Source organism: Magnolia sinica, chromosome 19 (assembly GCF_029962835.1).
Source record: "Magnolia sinica isolate HGM2019 chromosome 19, MsV1, whole genome shotgun sequence".
NCBI lineage: Eukaryota > Viridiplantae > Streptophyta > Magnoliopsida > Magnoliales > Magnoliaceae > Magnolia > Magnolia sinica.
In genome coordinates this window covers 31,683,365-31,698,795 of record NC_080591.1, presented here as the reverse complement: position 1 = coordinate 31,698,795, position 15,431 = coordinate 31,683,365, and the positions used below count along the sequence as shown (strand labels likewise).

General features: G+C 40.4%; 1 non-coding gene across 1 annotated transcript; it reads left to right on the top strand.

Annotated features, from left to right (window-relative positions):
* The first annotated feature begins 8,496 nt into the window (after positions 1-8,496).
* LOC131235822 (small nucleolar RNA R71) lies at positions 8,497-8,606 on the top strand. The gene has a single exon (XR_009166342.1). It is a non-coding gene; the product is annotated as a small nucleolar RNA R71 (small nucleolar RNA).
* Positions 8,607-15,431: the final 6,825 nt, after the last annotated feature.

Sequence of the window (15,431 nt, the reverse complement as noted above, 5' to 3'; positions counted from 1 at the left end):
AAAATTCTAAGATCCTTACCCGAACAGTTCAATTCAAAAGTTACGACCATTGAAGAATGTAGAAACATGGATGAAATGAAAGTAGAAGAACTCGTAAGTTCCTTACAAACATTTGAACTACACTTCAAACAAACTCCTAAACCTAAAAATACTATCCTCAAAACATCAAAGAACACTACAAATGAGGAAGATGAAAGTGAAACAGAGAATGAAGATGAGGAAGTGGCCCTTTTGGCTCAACGATTCACAAAATTCTTCCATAAAAATCGTGGCCGACCATTTAAAGGAAGACAATTGGACAACAAACATTTTACAGGTAAATTTGGTAAAAAGTCCAAAGAACCACAATGCTACACTTACCAAAAGTTTGGACATCTATGGATTGAATGCTCAAATAGGAAAACCAAAGGAAAGGCAATGGCAGCCACATGGGATGATACTGAAGAGTCAAATTCAGAATGCAATGACTCAGAGAGTGATGGAGACCAAAAATCCCTGAAAATTCTTATGGGCTCTACAACCTCCGACATTCTCATAAAGACTGAGAAAATCAAAGAACCTCAAGCCCCTGAATCATTTCCATCTAATGATGAGGAAACAGAGAAAGAAGAAGAAGAAGAAAAGGATAAACTGCAGGATGCCTATAATCAACTTTATATCCATAGCATCAATATCCTTAAAAGAATTGGGATAAATGAAAAAATAAATAATTGCTACAAATAGATCTAGACAAAACATTGGAAATCAATACATACTTGATTAATGATCTACAGTAATACCATTCTGAAAATGATAAGCTGGAAAGAATCAATCTGTCCCTTAAATCTGAATCATTAAAACTTAGTAAATAGATTGATCTATTGAAAGATGAAAATGAGCATCTAAAGAATGAAAATCACACACTCATGTTTGATGTAGAGAAATCCAGAAAATCTATTGAACTAAATTATAAATTCTCCCAGAGTAGTGAAAAATTAGAAAAACTCTTAGGGATGGGAAGACCTGGGAAAGATAAGAGTGGAATAGGATATGACAAATTCAAATCAAAATCCAAAAATGCAACACCAATGTTTGAGAAATCAGTTGCATCAAGAAGTAAAACAAAAGTTACTTCTATCTGTCACTCATGTGGAGACACTGGCCATTTCAAATTTGAATGTATTGCTCCAAGGTGGACTCAATCTAATTTCGGTCCGAATTATATATACTGTTAAGTACAGACAAACTGGAAAATCAATACAGAATACCAAGAGTCCACTAAACAATATGGCAAAAGGAACACATCCATCTCCACCCAAAATGACCAAGAAAATGAAGGAGCTATTGAATCAGGTGGCTGAATTAAAACAAAAAACAAATAAACTTATGAAACAAGGAAACATGGTCCAGTTACCCGACTTGATTAATGAAGCAAAAAACTACCATAGTAAGAAATCCTGTCACAAAATGGGTAGTGAAAGAAAAGAAAAATTGCCTTGTCACTCACTTGAATCATATAGGCAATAATGTTAAATGGTACCTGGATAGTGGATGCTCTAGACATGTCACGGGTGACAAATCTCTTCTTACAAATTATTCAAATCTTGATGATGGGATAGTCACCTATGGGGATGGGAGTACCGCTAAAGTAATAAGGCAGGGAACTATCAAAGGGATTAATATGCTCAAAAATGAGATTGCCTTTTGCATAAAAGGATTGACACATAATCTTCTAAGCATTTCTCAAATATGTGACAACGAGCATGTGGTTACATTCAATAAGCAAGAATGCGAGATCCTAGACCTATCAGATAAACCAGTGATGAAGAGATGTCACATAAGTGGCCACTGCTATGTCATTAAAGGAAATGGGAAGGACGATCCATATGCTTAATAACAATTGAGGATGGAAAACATGTCCAGGATAAAGCATCTAAGTTCTAGATGAATGCATGCATGTGTTGTAAATTTTTTTTTTATATAATTATCATGATATATCAGAGGTTTCTATACCTCAGGAACTTCTTTTTGTGCATAAACATTATTGATGTTTATAATTTTGGATGGTACAATGTTTGTACAAATTTTAATGTGTATATAGATTGATATGAAAATATACTAAGTTATACATATATGAAAGAACATCGAAGTACTGAAGTAAATGTTATACACCTTCTCTTCGATAAGTCTATCGATGAATCGTATGAATACTCGATTAGAACGAACAAATATCGATATCATCAACGCCCCTTCGAAATCAGAAGCGTCACATGTTCTGGAATGTTATCGAGAACCTCTTCAATAACATCGAATGGGGTATATCAATTTAATCGAAAGAAACTTCGATGATATTGAAGGTCACCACCTAAGAAATAGCGGGCGAGCGGGAAAAACTCATTTTTACTTTCCTCTCTCGCTGACCAATCTCTCTAGGCGTTTCTTCTGTGTTACTCATCTTTTGTCGACCGTCTGCCATCTAGGGTGACTTGAATCAGGTAATCTCTTGCACATACTCTTGATTCCTCAACGAATACTTCATTTTGTTAGGGCCTTTCTAGGTTGATTGACAACCTTCTATTGGAAATTTCAGATTGGTCCTCATAATCTTCGTCTTGTCAGATTTCTTTTATTCAAATGAGTAAGGAGAAAGGAAAGTCTCCTGTCATCGGTGAGTCATCTAGGCCTACCAGAAAGAAATCCGTGGCCTCAAGAGAAAGAGGAAGGGCTTAGTCTCAACAATCCCCTTCACGCCCATGGAGTTCCTCTACTCAGATATCATCTCGTAGGGAAGCTCTAGCTACGGCACCTGCACTGCCATATACGGTTGTGGGTCCTCCTCCACACATTCTTGAAAAGTACTCAGGGAGGCGCTTGGTGTATGAGCGTAGGATTGACAAGGAATGCATAAAACCCTACAATGTGGAAACTCTGTTAGAGGCAATCGACTGGCTTCCCCTTCTTGATTTCAAGGGTCCATGTCATGATGAGCGGACCTACCACTTTCTTGCATACTGTCATTCTCCAACACTAGATCCACCATCCATTGTTGTCACAATCGGGGATGATAGTGTTGACATTACTACAGAATCCATTGCTAGCATTTTCAATCTAACTTTGTCTCCAGTTAGATTGTCTAACCTTGATCTTGAAAATCCAATCACTCGGTCTACGATTACAAAATTCCTGTGTCAGGGTCAAGATATCCCATGGCACCAAGGGAATGCATTGAAGGCGAAATATATGCACCCTCGATACCGAGTCTTACATGGGATATTCTGCTTAAATGCTTACCCTTATGGACCCAATCGCGCTGATCTTACTGGGTTCATGGTCATGGTTATGTATTATGTTGCCACTGGAGTCAAACTATGACTGCCTACCTTGATCCTTCACCAAATAGAAAGTGACATCCACCAATTCAGAGAAGTTCATTTGCCCTTCCCTCACATCATTCATGTGATATGTGATACAATCGGTATTCCTCAGATAGACGATCATGAGTGTCCTCTCAAGCATTTTAACAAGGTCAATATTCAAAAATTAGACCTTAAATTTCATTCCTATCCAGAAGAACAATCTGAGGAAGCTATTCATGAAGGTGTTAAGATGGGAGAAGGTGCAGCGCCGCCAGGTGAAGATCCTCTTAAACCACAACAAGTTCCAGCACTGAGTGGTTTGGCTCAGACCCAACGCTTCAAGTTTCACCAAGATAGGGTCGGGGCAACGCAACGTGGATTGCCTCGAATAGAGGATAAGCTGGGGAGACATGATGCGTGGTTCTCAGCATTGGAGAAAATGGTGTTTAGCATTCAGCAGTCGGTGCAACAACTGGTTGATCTGATAACATGCCGATGAGATGATATAGCACCGTCTTCATTAGCCTCTCCACCATAGTATTGATAGTCTTTGTGTCATCACATACACCAGATACTCATCTCAGCGTTTGGGCATGGATATCTTTTTGAATGCCCTGTGATCTTATAAGTGTATGTGATGGCTAGCTAACATGAAAAGCTAAAGTTTTTTTTTTGTGAATGGTTTATGGATATCCTCTGCATGAGGGAAATACTTGTCTTTTTGTATGCCCATGGTTGGGCTAGATATTTGGTTTTTGTTGATTTGGGATGGATGTTACAATACTGCCAAGCTTGGGCAGTTCTTATTTTGGATATTTTCGTTGATGGCTGTTTGATAATACATATACATTTGTTGTCATGTCTCTCTGCTCTCAATTATGCGCTAAAGTCTATGAAATGGTGGTATGAATTGTGATTGTCTTCTTCTGCATATTTCTTAACAATTGAGAATTGATTTGTGATTTATTTCCTTTAAAGCTATACTACTATTTTCTGTTCAAATCATCTCTCTCCTTTGACTTGGTATGCATAAAATGGTTTCCATGTAAATAGAGATGTTGTTATCTATTTTACATCTGTCCCTTACTGATTATGCATTTTTAAGATGTATCTGGTATGCATTGAACTATCTGACTCTCTATTGGTTCTCCCATATCTTTATGCTTCAACTTCAGTCAAACCATATTGCTCTATTGCCCTTTGCCAATGACTAACAAAAAGGGGGAGAACAAATTCCACCACGAAAAACAAATTGTGTGTATCTATGTATGAAGGGTGGTATAGGTGTCAATGGGAGCAGCTGTATGAAGACAGGCGAAGCAGCTACATATGTGTGTGCTTAAACCTACAGTAGCATTATAAAATTGTGTAAAGCGTTATGTACACACAATTTAGGGTGTTGGTCTAAATGTTGTTCTAGGACTTCAGGTGTTTTGTCACGTAATTAACAAAGGGGGAGATTGAAAGTGCCGTGGTATGTCAATTAGCATGAGTGTTGAGTCAGCAAGACAAGTGAGCCCCATGGGAAGATTGTTCAAGTATCTGCCTCAACAGGATGTGTGCCCGAACTCTTCACAGGTAAACTTAGCCTCACATCCCATGTCCCAAAACACCAGGTATATAAAACCCTTAAAAGTGGATAGAACATCTTAAGTTTTAAGGTGAGAACACTACTTTGCAAAATTAGGAAAATCTCTAACTTTTCTACCTTTGTCGATTTATCGATAAGATGTTCGATGAAATCGAACTCTGCTATCGATGTACTTAAAACTCACTTAATATTATCAAATTAAGGACTTCAGATGTCCAGCGACCGCAATGAATCCTGGACTTAATTATCGATGAATCGATGAAATGTTCGATATCATCGAATTTTGAATCTCGAGTTCACTGAGATGGTCGATAAAATCGACATCTAGTCAGTTGTGTTAAATATGTTGTTAAGGAAAATCAAGTGATTTTTTATATCTCGAAGAGAACCTCGAATCCTCAAAATTCAAAATCTCGATGATACCGACGAACCTTCGATGATATCTGATTGGGACACAAAACTACCCAGCAAGATTTTAAGTAAAATCTTTCAAGTATCGAGGATCACTCGATAAAATTGATATTTAAATATCGATCATATCAAGACCAGGTCGATGTCATCGAAATAGGACATAAACTGTCCAACAACCTTATAGGAAAATTCCTTGAAAATATCAATGAATCGACACTATTATCGATATCATTAACATTTAAATCCAAATGATATCGAGGGATGCTCGATCATATCAAATACCTATTAAGTTTCAAAGGCAAGTCTGCTCTCATAATTTTAAATGTCGAGGAATCGAACTTTGCATCGATGGAATCGGAGTTCGAATCCGATGACATCGAAGATTGTTCGATAACCTCAACCAGTTGGCAAATAGGTTCAAAAGCGTTTAAAAGATTGAGTTCGTGTCATTGAGTGGCAATTCGATGCTATCAAGAGTATACACTCGATGATATCGAAGCCTGCTCGAAGATATCGAACTTTGTCAAAAATATGACTGTTTTATTTCCATTGGAACTTTTGGCCTATTTAATGAGAGCTTGCTTGAGGTTGTTAGTAGAGAAATTAGATAGAGCTTTTGAGTGTTTAAACCAGATCATATACCCTAAGCCTTTTTCTCTCATGGGAGTTCATCCTCCAATCCACCCTCATCATTGATATTCAATAGAGTGGATTGGGGAATGAACTTCTGCATTCAAGGATCCTTCAGCTACCACCTTAATGGCAAATCATTGAGCTGGGATACCTTAAATTCTTAGATGATTGGAATCACTCTGTTTCTTAAATAGAAAAATATTTAATAAGTAGGATTCCAACATAACCTTGACCCAACCCGTTACCTTACATTGGAGCATCATCTGTGTTGCGGTTCAAGGGAGCTGAAGATTCTTCATCATCAAAGGAGGAGATCTTCATCAACGTGCTTAATGGGGTTCATCTACTTATCTGTAAGTCATTAGAGTCCAGAGACCCTTTTGATCATTCCTTTTATAGGATTGGGTCAAAGGTGCTTCTCACCCCTTTTAAGTCCTCATAGGAGGCCTCCGATGGGAGAGTATGAGGGGGTGTTGTGTGTTGACCCTTGCTCTGTGGAGAGCATAAACTTAGGTCCTTGTGTAGGTCCTTGACCTATGTGGTCTAAAACCTAGGTGTTGTGTGTTGACCTTTGCTCTTGTGTAGGGCATAAACTATTAGGTTCCGTGTGTGGATCCTTGGCCTATGTGGCCTAAAATCTGGGTGCTGTGTGTTGACCCTTACTCCTGTGTGGGGCATAAACTTGTGTCTTGTGGAGACACGTTAGAGTCAGCCTTGTGTAGGTTGTACTGGTTTGAGGTGAACCTGATTTGAAACCTTCGTTAGTGAGATCCGGTATACTTAAGGGTTAAGTGCATCCGCCGAAAGTGGAGTAGACACGTAGTCGAACCACTATAAAAATGACTATGTTTGGGATTGCTATTTACTTTTACTACTTGTGTGATTTCTCTGAATGCTCTCATAATGCATGTTTACATGATTACCTAGAACTAGTCAGAATCATATCTCACACATAGTCACATCCATCATGAACTATGTTATACAGCTTGTTTATATTTTGAATAGTCTTATGATTAGATCCTCTACTTAGCTTAGAAGGCAATAGAGTTGCAGTGAAGAAATCCTGCTTTTTGCATATTAGTGTAGGATAGGGTTGATAGGTTCTAAATCATCATAAAATTCTAAAACCTCTGTTATATTCCCACTTCAACTAAGGTGGTCATTACCGCAATTTAGGACCAACACATCCTCAATCATCCCTTTCAGTACACGAACCAAATAATATGAAAGTTATAATGTGGTTCGGGTGGGTTTTAATTCTCCTAGACCCAATTATTCGTATACTAAGAAAGGAATCAAATTAACGCTCGCTCCTAAGTTAAGAAGTGCGTGCTTAATCCGGTGATTCCCGATTATACGGTGATAGTTGGGCTACCAGGGTCTTTATATTTTTATGGCACATCTTACTTGAGGCTGGCACTCACCTTTTCTGTCAGAAAAAATTCCTTTTAAATACTCTGTCATCTCTTAGTTGTACATAAATCTTTCAGAAATTTGACGTAAGAGGGGATTTGTTTCACAGCGTCTAGCAGAGGGATGTTAACTTTCACTTGTTTCAACACCTCTAGAATATCCTGTGAGTTAACTAGAGGTTTTGGTGCAATCAACTGCTAGGGGAATAGCGCAATTGGCTTACTCACTTTTTTCAGTTCCTTCCCATGTGGGGCATTGTTAAGTCTATCATTCTCAGTTTCTTTCGGGTCCTTAGGCTTTTAAGTCCTTGCTAGAATAGTTTTTTCAATGATCTTCCCACTCCTAAGAGTGGTGATAGACTTAGCCTGCTCCATCTGATTTATAGAGCTTGGGTCACTTATTTCATATTGCAGTTATGAGTTGGGGAGAGGCTAGGCTAGAAGGATCCCTTTCTCCCCAATCCAATTTTTTATCTTAAGCCCTTCTATAGCCTTTGTAAGGTCTTAAAAGGCTTGCAATATTTCCTGATTAAAAAGCTCTTGGTTTTGCGTATATTTTAAGATCGGATCCTCTTGAGGTATCCTTTGATCCAGAAATTGGTTAAGGATCCCTTAGGGAGTAGCATTTGTCCGTTCCTTCAACTTGAGTTATATGTATTTAAGGTGGGTCCATTGAAAGGTCTTTAGTAGTTGTTTATGATATTTGATTGCTCATTCAATACCTCTTGAAAAGCAGGAATTGTTGGGTAATTTTCAGTTGTATGTATGTTGCAAGCACAAATACCACAAACAACTTCCGCATCCTTGTCGGATTTGATAGGTATAGCCTTCTTAAGTTCCATGGCTTCGATTTTCTTTATAAGATTGGCCACTTTAGCATTTATATCATCTTCCTCTTTCAAAATATATATTCCTCCCCTCTTCTTTGATTGAGTAGGCTTAGAAGTGGTGTTAGGTCTTGGGGAGATGTCCCATGATTGTGCATTTTCAACAAGTTTGTTAAAGTAATCCCACACATCATCGACATTCTTATTCATGGATTCCCCATAACACATCATGGCGCATAGGAGATATTAGTCCATCGTAGAAGAAGTTTGTTATGCGCTACGTTTCAAATCCATATTGTGGGCATGAATTGACAAGATCCTTGAACCTTTCCCAACATTGAAAGAAGGTCTCATCTTCCTTTTGGGCAAAGTTTATGATTGACTTTCGTATGATGTTCATCTTATGGTATTGGAAGAATTTCTTTATGAACTCTCTTATCATGTCATTCCATACACCAATGGATCGTGGACATAGGGAGTGCAACCACATCTTAGCTTTCTCTTTTAAGGAGAAGGGAAAGAGTTTCAGCCTGATCGTGTCCTCGAACACGTTAGGAAAGTGTAGAGTGGCTATTATCTCATTAAAATCTTTCATGTGTAGATATGGACTTTTATATTCAAGCCCATGGAACTTCAAAAGGAGTTGAATCACTCTTGGCTTAATATCCATATTTCCTATATTGTTTGGAAAAATCATGCAGGAAGGTATGCTCAGCCCCGCTGGTTGTAAATAAGCTCATAGAGTACGAGGTGGGGATGCATGATGCACATCATTCTCATCTTAGGCTTCCTCAACTGGGTATTGAGGTTGACGTGCAGTTATCACTTCTATTGACTTAGACGATCTTAAGTAGTGTTTAATCCAGTGATGGATAGGCAACCCTTCAACCAATCCTCCTTCACTCAAGAGATGGAGAGTGTTATTACGAACCCACTTGGGCATGAAACACTCACAGCCCTCAAGTAACTAAAGAACTAAAACTTAAAAAGAAAACTATAAAAAATATGAAATCTAAAAAAGATAAGAGAGAGTTGTGGAAAGAGATTAACGGATTGGAGTTCTTATGTTAGGATCCTACAAAACAGAAAACAATGTTAGTTTTTAAAAACAAATCCAGAAAAATCCTAACTTAAAAATTAACCCTAATCTTAACCTAATTCTAATACCAATTAATCTCAGAAAAACGTAGTCGTAGTCTTCGGTAACAGTGTCAAAAACTTGTTCACAACCCCAAGTGCAAGGTCATGATGTAGTAATAACTCAATGAGACCGAGGTCGAATCCACAGGAACTAGACTTGTACGTATTCTGAAAATAACTAGAAATATAACTAGAATAAGAGCTAAAATAGAAATCTGGAATAAAGAGAGTAATTGTGAATAAAGTATCAACAATCTAAAAGGAAACTAAAGCACTAAGGATCCACTTGTAGCTATCAAGATGCTATCTTGCTTGATTCAATAAACACAACTGGAATCAAAGTCTTATCCTATCCAGCCGGAAGATAAAATAATTGAATCACAATCTGAACTTCGCATTAAGTTAGTACACACATGAAGGATTACTATGATGATTGGAAGGGATTCCATCATCCCACCATGCCCAGGAGACGATGGTGAACAATAAGATTTACTGATATCACAATCTCATAATAGAAAAGAAGATATTCAAAGCTATTACAGCATCTATTGTAATTTGAGTCACAATAAACCATAAAAAACTGAAAATATTTCTTAAATTCAAATTAGAAATCAATGAAGTTCAACATAAGCAAGAATCAAAGCAAAATAAACATCCCAACATGCTACAAACCTCACCTCTTAGCCCTAGCTAAGAGATATTAGCTAGTCATAGCTAACTCAAAAACATAAGGAAAATGAAAAGATCTACTTGTTAAGGTGTAAAAGATATTCATTGCATGGCCATTACATTAGTCAGAGAATTCCATAGTGCGGATCCTTTTTAGGGTTGTTCACTCCTTATTTTGGTAAAAAAGCAGTGAAGAGGGTATTTTGGCAAAAAAACAGTGAAGAGGATATTTTGGTATATAAAAAAAAGCAGTGAAGGGGGTATTTTAGTAAAAAGCAGTGACTGGGGGTATTTTGGTAAAAATGAGCAAAGAGGGGTATTTTAGTAAAAAGTGAAGAGGGTTATCTTGGTAAAAAGGAGTGGATGGACATTACCTTGTATTAAGGAAGAGATTGGTGATCACCACTATTTAAGGAAGAGGTTGGTGGACACCACTATGTAAGGAAGGTGGGTGGAAGTTGTACGAAGAAAGAAGTGGTGGTGATCACCACTATGTAAGAGAGAGATGCCTATAAATACCCATCTCCATGCCACATTTGAGGGGTTGTTGTTGTTGGTTGGAAGAGAGACAAGAAGGAAGAGAGACAAGGAGGTTGGAGGAAAAGAAGGTAGGAAGACAAGAGACAAGAGAGGAAAGCCATTTGCGCAACCCCACGCAAATGAAATGGTTTGCGCGAGTCCACGCAACCGTTTTTATAAGGAAAGCCCTGTTGCACCTATCCGTGCAAAGCAAAGTTGTCCACGCAACTATTTTTGCAAGGAAAGCCTTGTTGCACCTATCAGCGCAAAGGAAAGATGTCTGCACGACCCTGTGCAAATAAAATGGTTTGCACGAGTCCATGCAACCATTTTTGTAAGGACAGCCTTGTTCGCCTATCCGCGCAAAACCTTCTGGAGGAAAGCCCTGTTGCGCTTATACGCTCAAAACCTTCTGGAGGAAAGCCTTTTGCGCCTATCCGCATAAAACCTTCTGGAGGAAAGCCCTATTGCACCTATCTGCGCAAAACCTCATGGAGGAAAGCCCTGTTGCGCCTATCCACGCAAAACCCTTCTGAGGAAGTCCTCCTGCACCACTTTAAGTAAAACTATGTCCTGAAGCCTACCTCCTGCGCCACTTTGTGTGGAGGTTGTCCTAATGCAAGGCTTTTCATGTCCTAATGGATGCCTTGGTGCGCCACTTTGAATGTAGGCTTGTCTTGAGGCTTGGCTTTTGTGCCACTTGGAGAGGAGCTTTGTCCTAAAGATTGCCTTTCCCTCATTTGGCATGGTGTAGAGCTCCGAGAGAGGTCTCCTCATGCTTCATAATCTCTCTTCTACACCTAAAAATAAAGGAAAGTGAGTTCAAGATAAAGAGTTCTCTCTAAGTAGGAGTGTGCTTGGAGAATCCTATTGAGGCAGTCTGCACTACCCTAGAAGGCTATCAGATTTAAGAAAGCTCATCGATCAAAGGAGTGGGGTCAAAATTAAGGATGCCCAACTATCTCTTTTCACATAAGAGTGCTTGGTTTTCCTCTTTCTCTCTCACATCTCCCCGAGTTCATATAGCATCGAAGCATCATACTCTCGTTTCTTTCTATTTTTTTTATTTTTATTTTAGCATTTATCCACTTAGACTCTAGATGTAGTCACTTTCAGAACTCTTCTAAATCCTCACAAAATCTAAAATTTATAAAGTAGAGACCACACTCTTTGTGTGGGTGGAAAAGGGTGCCTAAACCCTTTCTTTTTTGTTACCAAGGCCCTTGGAATCTTCCAGCCATAGACCAACCACAAGAGTTGTCACGCCCCATACTCCGAAACTGGGCTTACAATATTCTCGATCGCCAAATTTGGCGCCAACAACCTCCGTAGTACCCCATTCTTGGCTCTTAGCACTCATACACCAGGTTCCGATCCTGGGATCCGACAAGGAGGATTTCTATAACATAAGTCTATTTTATAATAAGCATAACCAAGATCATAACCCCCAGATAATAACCACAGGAGCATCATCACAAAATCCACTAAGAATAAAAACTTTTTACAAGGCATATAAAGGAAAGATACAAGGCCTATAAAGCAAAACTTCAAAAGATCCACGACAACTCCTGCTCCTGCTCCTACTCACTGCCTAGAATCACCTACACGCATCAATCATGCATAAGCTTATAGAAAGCTTAGAGGGCAGTGTTAAGTGTGTGTAGGACAAGTGCCATGAATGTAATATCAGAGTATGCGGAATGTGCAACAAGATCATGAATATCAACAGCCATAACATGGCTATGCAAATTCAAGGCAGGAATACCATCTGCCAACCAAAGGCTATGTAACTCAATGTAAAATACCATCAGCCATCCTAAGGCTAAGCAATGCGGGCCTATATAGCCAAGTGTCATATGCAATGTGCAATAAAATCATGTCAATCCTCATATCAAGTCCAAATATCAGTACTGTTCCTCTCTAAAAAATTACCGGGGTCAAGTACACTCCACATAAACTGCCGCCTCCCTAGTCGCGCAGTCCAGCAAGCATAAGAGACCTCACTACCCTCTTGTGGATGGCCAATCACCAATAAGGCTCGACAGTAGCGGACCCATTTGTGAGCTGGTCAAACTCAGCCTAGCTTAAATGCCCCCTCACTCGGGCGGATAAGGCCACACCTGTTTCCAACTGACCACGACATAGTGGGAGACACGGCCTCGTGATATAGGCACCGGCGCTCATATTTCCACTCGGTCTAGACGTTGGAGCATCTCCTGGTACCAAAAAGGTTCTGGGACTTTCACCTAAGGACATCCTATGTGCCCACAGTGCTAGAACCAATATTTTCGGTGTCCAAATCTAGCCATCCACGATGTGACTGTGGAGGCTACGACCATGATGTCGCTAGGGCATATAATATATGCCATGCAAGATGCATGAATCACACCAGTCAACCATGCATCAGTCCTGTGCATCCAGTGCTCATGTGGGGCAACTCCATCACTTTAGGAGTCCCATAAAACAGTCTGCCCAATGGCATAGATCATAATTAATCACTCCACAATCCAAGCATACATATGATGCACATGGGAATGAATCATGAAGATGTACGTTGATGATGTACTCTCCTCTAAGCAAGGTAGGGTCTAGGTACTTAAACAATCCTACAAGTCATGGTAGATGCACAACCACTAGTGGGGGCCCAACTATTTGGGTTAGCACACTAAGACTAGGTAAGCAACACATGGGGCCCAATAGATGAGAATGGACCTAACAAAGGGGCTCATAGAGGATCACAAGGTAGACATTTAACCACCATTGCTCCCTAAAAGGTGGCCCAATAAGAGATCTAGCTAATACGAGGCCCAAGGTCTGGATACAACTGTGAAAATTAAATGGGTAGCAATACATATCATGTCATACCATAGGATGGGCCTCAAGAAACAGCCCAAGGCCTACATATATCCACATGGGCCAATGGGGCAAATCATGGCCTAAGTCCTACATCAACATGGGCCAATGGGGCAACCATGGCCCAAGTCTCAATGGCCACCGAGTCCATGCATAAATATGGGCCTAATGGGTAGCCCATATGTCTAAAACACTTAGCTAAGGCCTACCCAATAATCATTAATATGGGCCTTACAATATCAGCCCAAGACTTAATAAAGCCTTCCCAACACACATCAATTTGGGCCTTGCAAGTCAACCCATAATCTAGATAATATACATGGGCATTCAAGGATCATTCATACACATTAATCGAGCCTATAGCCAGCCCACAGGGTCCATCAAGTAAAGTGGGTAGCCCTTAAACAAATCTGGGCTCAAGGAGTGGATGTCCAGCCCATCTGGGCCTATTGGACATCCTAAGAATTTGATCTATCTCAGCCCTTAATAATTGACTAAAGGTGGGCCTCACAAGGCATACAAGGGGTCCAATAAACTGAGACAAGCATAGACAAAGTGTGCATGTACAGCACCTTCCACCTGGTGGGCTACCTAACTCAAATATACCTCATATACTTACAGTAAATTTCTAGTTGTTACTAGACATACAGTCCACCCAGCTTCTTGGGTATGCTGGGGTCTAATAAATGATGTAACTAAGTGAGGCATAATCCCCAAGATGATCTATACAAGTGACAGTGGGCCCACCAGATAGAATGTGAAGGTACAATGCACAAGGTAAGGTGGGCCTACTGCTGACAAAAAGTCCAGCAACACCCAATAGATTCCTAGCGTCACAAGGGGTGGACATCCAGCCCCATAAAGTGCACAAGGTGGGCCCCACTGGTGGACGTCCCACTAGAGGTGGATCACGTCCAAGTGGGCCACACCTAGGGTAGACAGCCTAGAGGAAAACACATCAGGGTGGGGGACCACATAGCTGGGATGGCCAGCCCTTGGGAGTCCCAAGATGGTGGGACAGCTGGCCCCACAAGGTGCTCAAGGTGGGCCCCACTATGGACATCCACCAATGAGTGGACACGTCCATGTGGGCCACACCAAATAGATGGACGGTTGGATAAAACACCACATCATGGTGGGCCCAAAGGGGTGGGGACGTCCAGCCCTTATTAGACGTCAACCCAGCTTGGGACGTCCAGCAGGGCTACTGGCCCAGCAACATACACCTCCAAAATGGGTGGTCTGGGTGGCATGATGTACATGGAGTGGGCCCTAGCAAGGTGGGCCACAAAACAAGGTAATTAAGGAGCCATAAACACATGATTTAGCAATTTATAAAAAGTGGACAGCAAGGTGCATAATAAAAAAAATTGCTGCAGAAAATAAATGTGGTTGTCCTCAACTTGGACACCCAATGGGGTGGGCCCAAACCTTCCAAATCACGGGAGAAATGGGTGATTTACATGCACCCTAGATAGGACAATAAGTGGGGTCCACTAAGTGGCCCATCTTCCCAAAAATACATGCAGAAATTTATGTTTCACAACATATGGGCCTGCTGGACAGTCCAGCCCTCTTGGGCCTACCCCATAGGCTCCAATCAAGGGCCAAATGAGGTGGGATTCTCATACATCAAGGTGGGGTCCACACCTCAAAGAAAAGTCTAGGAAATTAGAGAAAGAGGGTCCACATACAGGGCCTACAATCTATATATTACAGCACTATAAAAATTTCAGCAATCAGCCCATAAGATAAATAGATGGAAAATAAATCACAGATCCCACAAGGTGGGGTCCACCCTGATGGGTGACACAACTCTAGGGCCCAAGCCTCTTCCAAGTTTAGCCCAAAAATCAGGCCTAGAGGCCTTCCAAATCCACCCATAAAACTAGGCAGCATGTTTGGGCCTGGATGTCCAGCCACTTGGGCCTGGACATTCCAAAAATCTAAAGGGGCCTGGTTGCATGGCACATCAGGTGGGCTACACAAAACATCATATCCAAGCCATAAAAAGGGAAGAAAAGAATGAGAAATGAGACAT